Here is an 11,239-nt window from a genome sequence, read left to right on the forward strand (position 1 = left end):
CAGCATGGAGAGAAGGAAAGAAGCGAAGAGGGTGCATGGAGAGAAGGAAAGAAGCGAAGAGGGTGCATGGAGAGAAGGAAAGAAGCAAAGAGGGTGCATGGAGAGAAGGAAAGAAGCGAAGAGGCAGCATGGAGAGAAGGAAAGAAGCGAAGAGGGTGCATGGAGAGAAGGAAAGAAGCGAAGAGGGTGCATGGAGAGAAGGAAAGAAGTGAAGAGGCAGCATGGAGAGAAGGAAAGAAGCGAAGAGGGTGCATGGAGAGAAGGAAAGAAGCGAAGAGGGTGCATGGAGAGAAGGAAAGAAGTGAAGAGGCAGCATGGAGAGAAGGAAAGAAGCGAAGAGACAGCATGGAGAGAAGGAAAGAAGCAAGGAGGGTGCATGGAGAGAAGGAAAGACGCGAAAAGGGTGCATGGAGAGAAGGAAAGACGCGAAAAGGGTGCATGGAGAGAAGGAAAGAAGCGAAGAGGGTGCATGGAGAGAAGGAAATAAGCGAAGAGACAGCATGGAGAGAAGGAAAGACGCGAAAAGGGTGCATGGAGAGAAGGAAAGAAGCGAAGAGGCAGCATGGAGAGAAGGAAAGAAGCGAAGAGGGTGTATGGAGAGAAGGAAAGAAGCGAAGAGGCAGCATGGAGAGAAGGAAAGAAGCGAAGAAGCAGCATGGAGAGAAGGAAAGAAGCGAAGAAGCAGCATGGAGAGAAGGAAAGAAGCGAAGAGACAGCATGGAGAGAAGGAAAGACGCGAAAAGGGTGCATGGAGAGAAGGAAAGAAGCGAAGAAGCAGCATGGAGAGAAGGAAAGAAGCGAAGAGGCAGCATGGAGAGAAGGAAAGAAGCGAAGAAGCAGCATGGAGAGAAGGAAAGAAGCGAAGAAGCAGCATGGAGAGAAGGAAAGAAGCGAAGAGGCAGCATGGAGAGAAGGAAAGAAGCGAAGAGGCAGCATGGAGAGAAGGAAAGAAGCGAAGAGGCAGCATGGAGAGAAGGAAAGAAGCGAAGAGGGTGCATGGAGAGAAGGAAAGAAGCGAAGAGGCAGCATGGAGAGAAGGAAAGAAGCGAAGAGGCAGCATGGAGAGAAGGAAAGAAGCGAAGAGGGTGTATGGAGAGAAGGAAAGAAGCGAAGAGGCAGCATGGAGAGAAGGAAAGAAGCGAAGAGACAGCATGGAGAGAAGGAAAGAAGCGAAGAGGGTGCATGGAGAGAAGGAAAGAAGCGAAGAGGGTGCATGGAGAGAAGGAAAGAAGCGAAGAGGCAGCATGGAGAGAAGGAAAGAAGCAAAGAGGCAGCATGGAGAGAAGGAAAGAAGCGAAGAGGGTGTATGGAGAGAAGGAAAGACGCGAAGAGGCAGCATGGAGAGAAGGAAAGAAGCGAAGAGGGTGTATGGAGAGAAGGAAAGAAGCGAAGAGGGTGTATGGAGAGAAGGAAAGAAGCGAAGAGGCAGCATGGAGAGAAGGAAAGAAGCAAAGAGGCAGCATGGAGAGAAGGAAAGAAGCGAAGAGGCAGCATGGAGAGAAGGAAAGAAGCGAAGAGGGTGCATGGAGAGAAAGAAAGAAGCGAAGAGGCAGCATGGAGAGAAGGAAAGAAGCGAAGAGGCAGCATGGAGAGAAGGAAAGAAGCAAAGAGGGTGCATGGAGAGAAGGAAAGAAGTGAAGAGGGTGCATGGAGAGAAGCTCCTTCACAGGTATAGGTTGCTTCGGTTTCGGATTTCCTCTGTTGCTTTGAATGTTAAAGGTTTGAGATCTCTTTCTTAAAGGGGCCTTTCCAGTCAGTGAAGTAATTGTCAAATAATGCTGGGGAGGTTGGGGGGGGCATATTCAGTGAAACAGACTTTGCTGAAGTACGAACGATCCAGGCTTTTATTAAAGCAGTTTTACCAGTCTGTGTGTTTGTCAGTAATATTTACATGATTGTTCATCACTGCATTCTTAACAATGTTCAAAAAAATACCCAGGCAGAGGTAAGTTTTAGAGATACCCCTTCATTCTGAGGGGGGGTCATGTCGCGTAGCAGACCTCCATGTCACTCCCACATACTCTCCCAAACCACCCTTCTCCAGCGTGACATACAAGTCGATGATGATCTGCCCACTGATGAATAAACATATTAATGCATTTGTTTCCTGTCATATATGATAATGATAAAATTTATATACATATACCTTGTTACATATACCTGCTTTGGTGCAAAATAATAATTGTTAAAGGAAGGAAATAAGGGAAATACCCACTGTTTTACCTTTGGGAGTGCCGGTCTTCTCGTGTAGGTCTGGACTACAGACTATACTAACATGCTGTATTCCGTATCTTCTGGGGGGGGGGGGGGGGAAATTCCTCTCAATGTAGAATTAATATGACGATGACCTACAAGTGTATCAGAGTGATAACTCAAGTGGATTATTAAATATCATTTTGCGTAAAATTACCAAAGCAAGCTACAGTCAAAACGTCACACTTTTCAATTATGATTAACACATGTAAATTATGATTCAATTATTAGTATATTGATGTGTAAATGACATTTTTTAAATGCATTTTATTTTTAAATTTGGGCTATTTAAGTATGTTTTACACTCTTTGGCTGACAATGCTGTACATGCAAATTTATGCATGTATATATTATATATGTATATATGATAAGTGTAGTACTGATACACATATCTGCTCAAGTGGAAATAAACATAAGTAACTTTGTTCCGGGTTATCCAGTGTGTTATCCAGTGCGTTATCCAGTGCATTATCTAATGTGTATAATGCAAGCAGCAGGGCTGCAGTGACGGACAAACACATAAAAAGTAAGAGGTGATGTGTTGGCCCCAGGAGGAGCTGTCTGCCCCCATATCTCAGGCAGAGGAGCGGTCTGCGCCCATATCTGAGGCAGAGGAGCGGTCTGTGCCCATATCTCAGGCAGAGCGGTCTGCCCCCATATCTGAGGCAGAGGAGCGGTCTGTGCCCATATCTCAGGCAGAGCGGTCTGCCCCCATATCTCAGGCAGAGGAGCGGTCTGCCCCATATCTCAGGCAGAGTGGTCTGCATCCACATCTCAGGCAGAGCGGTCTGCCCCCATATCTCAGGTATAGGAGCGGTCTGCACCCATATCTCAGGCAGAGCGGTCTGCCCCCATATCTCAGGCAGAGCGGTCTGCCCCCATATCTCAGGCAGAGGAGCGGTCTGCCCCATATCTCAGGAAGAGTGGTCTGCACCCATATCTCAGGCAGAGGAGCGGTCTGCCCCATATCTCAGGTAGAGTGATCTGCACCCATATCTCAGGCAGAGCGGTCTGCCCCCATATCTCAGGCATAGGAGCTTCTGCACCCATATCTCAGGCAGAGTGGTCTGCCCCCATATCTCAGGCAAATAAGCGGTCTGCGCCAATATCTCAGGCATTTCCTTGTTTATTTGTTTTGTTTCTTGGGGCCTAACAGAGCTATCCTCCAGTCCAGAGGCAGGTCTGACAAAGGCCAGAACAAACGCTGGAATCTGTGGCCCCAAGCTGGGGGGGGGGGGGTTAGCCGGCCACACCGCTGACCAGCGGACTAGCAGCTGTGATCTGCATCAATCAGAATTAAATAATTGTCCATATTCAGCGTCAGTCTGACACATTGGATTCTTCCACCAGGTTCCGGAACAGGCTACCTCATAAAGAGCCAAATGAAAACGTTACTATACTGGCATAAAATGCTACTATACTAGCATAAAAAATAATTTGCACAAATATTTGTGTATAACATTGCACTTAAGGATATAACTAAAGCCTAATTTCTTCAAACAATTTGTTAAGTTTACACACTTCAGTTAAGGTCTTGTAATTAATAAAAAAACTGTAAACTTTAAAAAAAAAACTGTTTTAATCCAATAACTTTAAACCTGAATGTTTACGCCATGTATCCACAGCCAAATGACAACCAGCAGACTAGCTCATTCTAAGATGTGTGCCGCCAACAGTCACCTCAGCAAATGCGTCATACGTTAAGTTATGACACAATCCGTCCCTCTTTTTTATTTGCACCAGAAAGCCATGCCCTATTTTACTAGATCGTGCAAATTACGGAAAATATATGAATGATTTCATTTTCAGCAGTAAAATAATACAGGTAGGTTTCATAAAAATAAGACCCTAGTTTGTGGTTCCTTATACCGTCACTTCGTCAGTCTACGTATCAGATGTTCTGTTCCAGTTATGTGGCAAAAAGCAATTTATTCGCAAACAATTAATTGTAGCAGACAATAAGATATTTAATCTTTTTATTCTCCGCAAATTATTTTAAATGCAACTTTCCAAACTGGGGAGGCAAATTTATGGGAGCTGTTCTTGGTCCTGAAACCAAACTCAAACGCGGTGGTAAACGCCCTAGACGGCAAATTAAGGCTGAGAGAATGAAAACAGTTCATTTGCGTTCATAAATGTTGATTTTTCGCTTCATCTTTCGCGAATCTAGTTACATGTGTTCATCCTTTGCGTTTAATAGGTTGGCAGCATTTACACACAAATGCTCGTGTGTGTATGAATGTGTGTAGGTGGACGGTGCGTGTCTTTTACTTACGTATATGCATCCGTTTATTAATAGGATTCTGCGTGGTGATGAGGTGTACGCAGTTTTGACTACTGGAGGCGTCAATCAAAACCTAGTGACATTGGAGCTTTTTAGAAATGTATTTATATATTTATATAATTATTTTACTCTTTTCTTCACCGCTCGCAAATCCCGGCCATATCTTTTCGTTTTCTCCCAAAAAAATAAAAATAAAAGAAAAAGAAATGTGTAATTTTTACAGATAATGGATAAATATGTCTGCATATTCAGTAATCCCCGTAATCCCCGTAACTTAATATAATAATCAACGGCGCTCGCAGCATGATAATACTTTTAGTTGCAGATAACTGTTGCATAAATTTTTTTCGCCACAAAAGCCAGAAGATCAGGCAACGAAATGTCATTATTTTGTCAATTCAAGAACTGACCCGCGCTTGTGCCCAAGGCGTTAAACCGCTGTAGTGTACGGTTATTACATTCAATACGTAATTAAATACATTTTTTTCCCAATAAAAAACTAAATATTAAACGAAGCCACGTGCACGTACATTTTACGTCCCGCGCGAACACGTCCTTACAATAAAATATTTGAAGTTACCTTTTTTTCAATGTTTGTGCAAATGTTGCAGGGAAGCCCACTGTTTATAAAGCTGTCCATGCGTGCAAAACAATCTCTAACACCCACAAACGCTATACTGTTTAATATGAGAAATTCTCAATAGCTATGCCACACCGCCAGCACCTCGGTAAAAAAGCGGTATGAAGGGGCTGCTCGGGGCAGCCTCTGCCTTCTCCCTCCATCTACAGCAAGTTAATGAAAGAAAATAAGAAATATCTCACCCTGAAACCAATGATCCGGGATACGGAGGTATTTACAATATCCATGGGAAAAGGAGCAACGCATCCATTTGGACATATTGTTTGCTGTTGTTTTGCATAAACAACTGAACGCGGATGGTGACTTTTTTTTGTTATGCTTTCATTTCCCCCCGCATTTTAAACACATCCATTTTATCCTTTCCTCGATACTGAAAATACTGCAAAATCTAATGGAAGCACTCAATTCCTCCAGTCTGCTATTGACCTGCATTGACGTCATTGCGTCATTAGGTTTCCCCTGGAAACACTGGCCATCCCAAAATAGTAACACATTAATTCAGCCCGAGCGGGGCTGGTGCGAGTGACTATTTGAATCAATCTATAATCCCTCATCCTTATTTCTGCAATATACTGCTATCAAGGACGAGCTGATCACGACTCGCTCGGCTATTTTAAGAAGCGCGATGGTTTAGAAAAAAAGAGGGGGGGGGTGAGAGATGGCCCCTTGGTTTGTTTTATTTCTGCCTGCAATCAAAAATGGTGGTAAAATGAGAAACAGCGCCACTGGGATAAAAATAGAAAGCGGCTAACAGTCAGCTGTCAGAAGGGGACCCTGTAAATGGCTAACAGAAAAGCACAGCGCGCGGAATCCCTGCCATGTAATGGAAACCGCAAATAAGGCCATCCACCTTTTTCGTCTCTATAACATTTTCACGGGATTTCTAGTCTAAATACTTCCTGAGGCATTTAATTGTGAGTTTTCTCGAAATGTATCACATGCGTGATGAATAATTAACTGGCAAATAATCGGCGGTGCGTCGAAATGTGTTTCTGCAGTGGCGGCGGTGAGGAGCGCCTACATTCATTCGTCCGTTCATTGGGTCATCGCCCACTGATTAAATGTCGGGATTAAAGAGCAAAAACACGGCTGCTTTTGAGAAACCTTAATCAGATTGAATCGTAAACAACTACAAAAAAAAACCGAATACGCAGACAGATTATTTAAAATAATCAAAAATGACTCGTCTTCCGTAAGTGCAGTGTATAAGCGCACACAGATCTCTGCTCTGCAGAGTGACACAGGAATCCAGCGCTGGATTAGGTACATTAAGGGAGTCTTATACAGTGTCTTTTCGGTTTTGTTTAATGTGCCTATGAAGCAACACCTTACAGAGAAGCAGGACCTGCAGAACGTGCAGGTGATGAAATCCGCTTCCCAGAAGCCTGTCATGCCGACCACACCTTTCGATCAGCATGTTATCACAAGCCCAAATACCTCTAAAGTTTGGCTGTCACTATTATCTTTGAGGCGTTTGACGCGTTTGTAAAGGGTGAGCCATCGCACCCTGACGGATACAGGATACTCTCCAGGAAATGCTCTTAGCTTTCCCCGTCGCTACCGCCAGCAGTATTCTGAAAGGCATGATGGGTGCACGGTGGGCTGATGGTGTTGCTAGGCGCAGCCTTGGTGCAAGGTTGCTGACGTTGCTAGGAGCGGCACAGATGGTGCGCGCAGCTGTTGGTGACGTTGCTAGGCGCAGTGTCGCTGCTGCCCTGATCCTTTGTGATCTTTTTTTCCCCCCCACCCAGTTCCCATAACAGCCACTGGCTGCAGTGATTTCCATCCATAATTATCATCTGTCCACAATCGTTATGGCCCCAGAAGACAGAAAATTCCCCCCCCCCAGCTGAAGAATTCTCCCTATTTTCCAAATGCAGTCTAGGATCAGCTCAGACAGCCTACTAATACATTAGACATATAAAATCTTTAGTGCGATCGATCTTACTTTACAGTTTAAGCGATTTTATTGAATGAAAGCGAAAAGGTAAAGTGTTGGGGTGATGTGCGGTTCAGTGGGTCTGGACCCTGTCGCTGTGCTTGGAAGGTTGTCAGTTCAAATCCCATTCCTCCCGGTGTCTCCCACAGGCATTCCTAAACCAGTGCAAATTAATGTGCAATTAATGTGCAAATTAATGTGCTATCAGCCAATCATTCCTCCCGGGATGGATGACCTTGCTTTCTCAAAACCGCATGTTGCTTCGTACGAAAGCGCAAGGTGATCAGGGTGCAGCTGAACGCTGAAGGTGTTCACTGCCAGCTCATTACGATTTCTCCTTCTCTTCTATTTTTCCATGTTTTATTTTCGGGGCTCCTGCATCTTAAGGACAGGATCGTCATCCCGAGTGAGCCGTGCCTCACTCCGTTTGGTGCCGCGACACTCTAGATCCAGGTGGTGCTCGCTGAGCCCTTGCTGTAGCTCGTGTGTGGTGATGTGGGGTGGGGGTGCGGTTCGGGACACTTCTTCCTATGCAATGATTGGCTGACAGTATGTGTCACTGATGCTAAATGTTGGTGAACTAACAGTATTAGCCGTAGTGCTGATGCCTGCGGAGATGCATGACGTAGGTTCCTAGTCAACCTACATATACTACTAGCCTTTACTGGGAGATGCTTAATTCACCATTATTTATATAATGGAAAACAGGAATTCTTTAGTTTTCACATATCTCCTCCTGCTTTCCTACGAGACACACACTCACATACACACACACACACACACACACACACACACGAGACAGGATTAGAGTGCAGCGTCGGCCATTTTTCCATCACCCTTAAAGCAGTTTACTTTCTGGGGTTAAGGGTTGAGCAGTAGTATATATACCTAATCAGCCGTGACATTCGAACCAGTGACCTTCCAGAAAATAGGCACAGACCCCTAACACAAATGGCAGGAAAAAAAAAATCAACCAATATATTTTGTATTGGATGCACATATGGTAGATAAGTTATCGCCTTATAAGATAGCACACAGTCAACATTTTATTTGTATTTAATTTGCACTGGTTTAGGAATGCCTGTGGGAGACCCCGGGGGCTGGGCAGGACAGCACAGCCCCTCTGTACCACTAGAGAGCTTCAGCGCTCCGTCTCTTTGTGGCCGTGTGTCCTGTCATGCTCCAAAAACTCCGATGTCGGTAAATTGGTAACTCAGTATAGCCTCTCCTCTGTCTCCCGTGATGAACTGGGATCCCACCCAAGGTGTTTCCCGACCTCTGTTTGCTGGGATTGGCTCCTTGTGACCCAGTACTGGATATGCAGTCTTGGGTAATGACTGGATGCTTTGGTAAGCGTGTGTGCGGTTCTGTCATTGTCACACAGGACATTTAGATGACAAAAAAAATCTGGTAGAGGTTCAATGTTTCTGTAGTAACACTTATCCAGTAGCAATGCTGACGAGATCCTGTTAACCTTCAGTACTGCGACCAGATAGTAACACGTATCAGAGTCCTGCTGTAATGGGCTTTTGCTGAAAAACGCATCTGAGGCTGTCGGATGTCAAAAATGGAGTGAAATGGTAACTGGCGGGAAGGATGGATGATGAGGCTCTCGGGAAACGGTGGCTTTCACAGCCTCAGCTGTCGTAGGAAAAATGACTCAGGGAATCTCAGACACGCTGGAACTGCATGCGTGTCTCTCTAAATATCCTTTAACTCAGAGGTTCGGAACCTGTTTTGCACTGCGACCCAATCTTTACCGTGCCGGCTCAGCCGCGACCCTATATCAAGTATAGATTTAAATGAACGTTATGATCAATCACTGGTGCACTCTGCAATGTATCACCTTCAAGATCAATGCCTATCGCACAAATCTGATTGGACGTGCCAGTGAATTTTAAATTAAGTATCTGTGGTTTGGCTTCTTGGATTGGCGGAGTAGTTTTGCGCTAAGCATTTGCAGACCCAAGACCCATTTGTATAGGTTAATTCTAGGACTGGGGCTGGGAAATCTGATCGTGGATCAGCATAGGAGCTTGCTGGTTTTAAAATGCTTACTTTGCCAACTCTGCCTCACGATCCTATCAGAACCAAATTTGAGTTGTGAATCATCGGTTGAGAATCGCTGCTTTAACAATCCTCCTGTTGTTAACTATTAGTGCATTATTTTCATCCTTGGCCATGCAAATTGTATTCAAAGTTTTATCTATTGTTTACCTTGCCTGTGAATACAGAAATAAAGCGATTAATGAAAAAAGAGAAAATAGCCCAAGTTGGGCTGTTTGTCGTTCACGTTCACGTTCACATTAAATCCATCCATTATCCATAGCTGGGGAACCTGGAGCTCATCCCAGAAAGCGCACAAATTAAAACATATAATATGCATTTCAGGATTAAATAATTATAAATGTATATTATATATCACTCATGTGCTTAAGTATCTTTATATGCTGTTCGATGCTGTCCATTCCAGAGGGTTCTCACGTGTGGTTCCCTGATGGTGGAACGACGTGCCAAACCATGTCCGGTCATCAGACTCCCTCTCTATCTTCAAGAAGCATCTCAAGAACCATCTGTTCCAGGAACCCCTCCACTAACCTGATACCTCTTTGCGTTCCCTGAATGTTCTTCTGTCGTGCTTCTGGTCCTTGATTAGTCTAATTAGGCTCTTGCTTTGTTAGTTGCTCCATTAGTGCTGACAGTCAGACCTGGGCGTTCGCTGGAAGCTCAGCCTGGCTGCACTTACACCTGGTCTTGTCCTTGACAGCACGTATGTCTGTAATGTGCTATTTACCTAATTTTTATGTTGCAGTGGACAAAATCTGTTCTTTATGTAAAATAATACATTAGAATTAAGTGATCAGTGTTAACACACCACAGCATTTAGCCCATATATGACACTGTAACATAGCAGGGGGCAGTATCTTGCTCAGAGTATTTCAATGGTGCCTTGCTGGTTGGGGATTCAAACCTGCAATCTTCCAATTGTAAGTGCACTTCCCTAACCATCAAGCCACCACTGTCCACAACACTGCAATTAACCGACAAGGATGGGATTTGAACCCATGTGTGCAGAGCACAATGAATTAGCAGTCCATCGCCTTAACCACTCGGCCACCTCGTCATCTAGTAGCGTATAGAATAAAGATTTCCTTGAGCAGCATTGTGACCTATACTTGTTTTGGTCTTTTTTCTTTGAGGTTGGAGGACCTGCCAGAGCCTGGGGCCCTTCCCAGAATGCACTGGGCAGGTGGTACCTTTGGGCTGCAGGAGAAAAACCAGAGTAACTGGAGGAAACCCATAGAAACTCCACGTGTCACCTGCACCACCTGCTTCAATGGCAGTTTCTGCCCTCAAGCCATCAGATCACTGAACAGCCAGTGAGCTGCATGTCCCTGCTGCACTGCACTGCGTATTATTAGTATTTCACCTCTGCACTTTATCAGTTATTTACATACTGTGCTCTATTTGCACATCCTTGCACATCCTTATCCCTGCTGTATCTCATTCATTGTTCACTTATTCTTATACTGCACTGTCCTGTCTCAATACTACGCTCCCAGCACCCGTACCCCCCCCCCCCCCCACCCTACAACTGTGGTATAAGAATTTCACTGTGTTCCTCTGAACGCATGACAATAAAACTTTTAATAAAACGTTCAGACCCCCGGTTCTGTAAGCGTGCGGCCTTATAGAGCCCAAACGCAAACACCTGTGAAGTCCAGATACGGCACCAACGTGACTGGAATGAACTGTAGCCAATCTAGCGCTATCTGTGAGGGGAAATTAAAGTTTAATTTGAATAAGAAAATCATTTTCCTGATAAGTTTTGCATGCTCACAAATGCTTCATTTTAATTCTGTTTGAGAAACACCTGGCTCTCGGGATGTGGACGCGTGTTGGATTGTAATGATTTTCTTCAGCCATATGGAGTAAGGATTAGTTATTATTTTGGAGGGAAGCAACCCTAAATGCTATTCATAGAAGAAACAAAAGAAGTGTATAGGGTGTCTGTCTCAACCTATGGGTCCAATTCAAGTGTCTTGTACATTCGGTGTAAAATTCTATAGCACACATCACTTTCTTATAGTTACCTAACAGAAATTTAATAGGTTTGTTTCTG

The 11,239-nt window shown here is 44.4% G+C and overlaps 1 non-coding gene across 1 annotated transcript; it reads right to left on the reverse strand.

The window, feature by feature from the left end:
* Nucleotides 1-10,158: 10,158 nt before the first annotated feature.
* On the reverse strand, nt 10,159-10,240 carry trnas-gcu (transfer RNA serine (anticodon GCU)). The gene has a single exon. It is a non-coding gene; the product is annotated as a tRNA-Ser (tRNA).
* Between the last annotated feature and the right edge of the window lie 999 nt (nt 10,241-11,239).

The sequence above is a fragment of the Brienomyrus brachyistius genome, chromosome 1 (genome assembly GCF_023856365.1).
Source record: "Brienomyrus brachyistius isolate T26 chromosome 1, BBRACH_0.4, whole genome shotgun sequence".
Taxonomy (NCBI): domain Eukaryota; kingdom Metazoa; phylum Chordata; class Actinopteri; order Osteoglossiformes; family Mormyridae; genus Brienomyrus; species Brienomyrus brachyistius.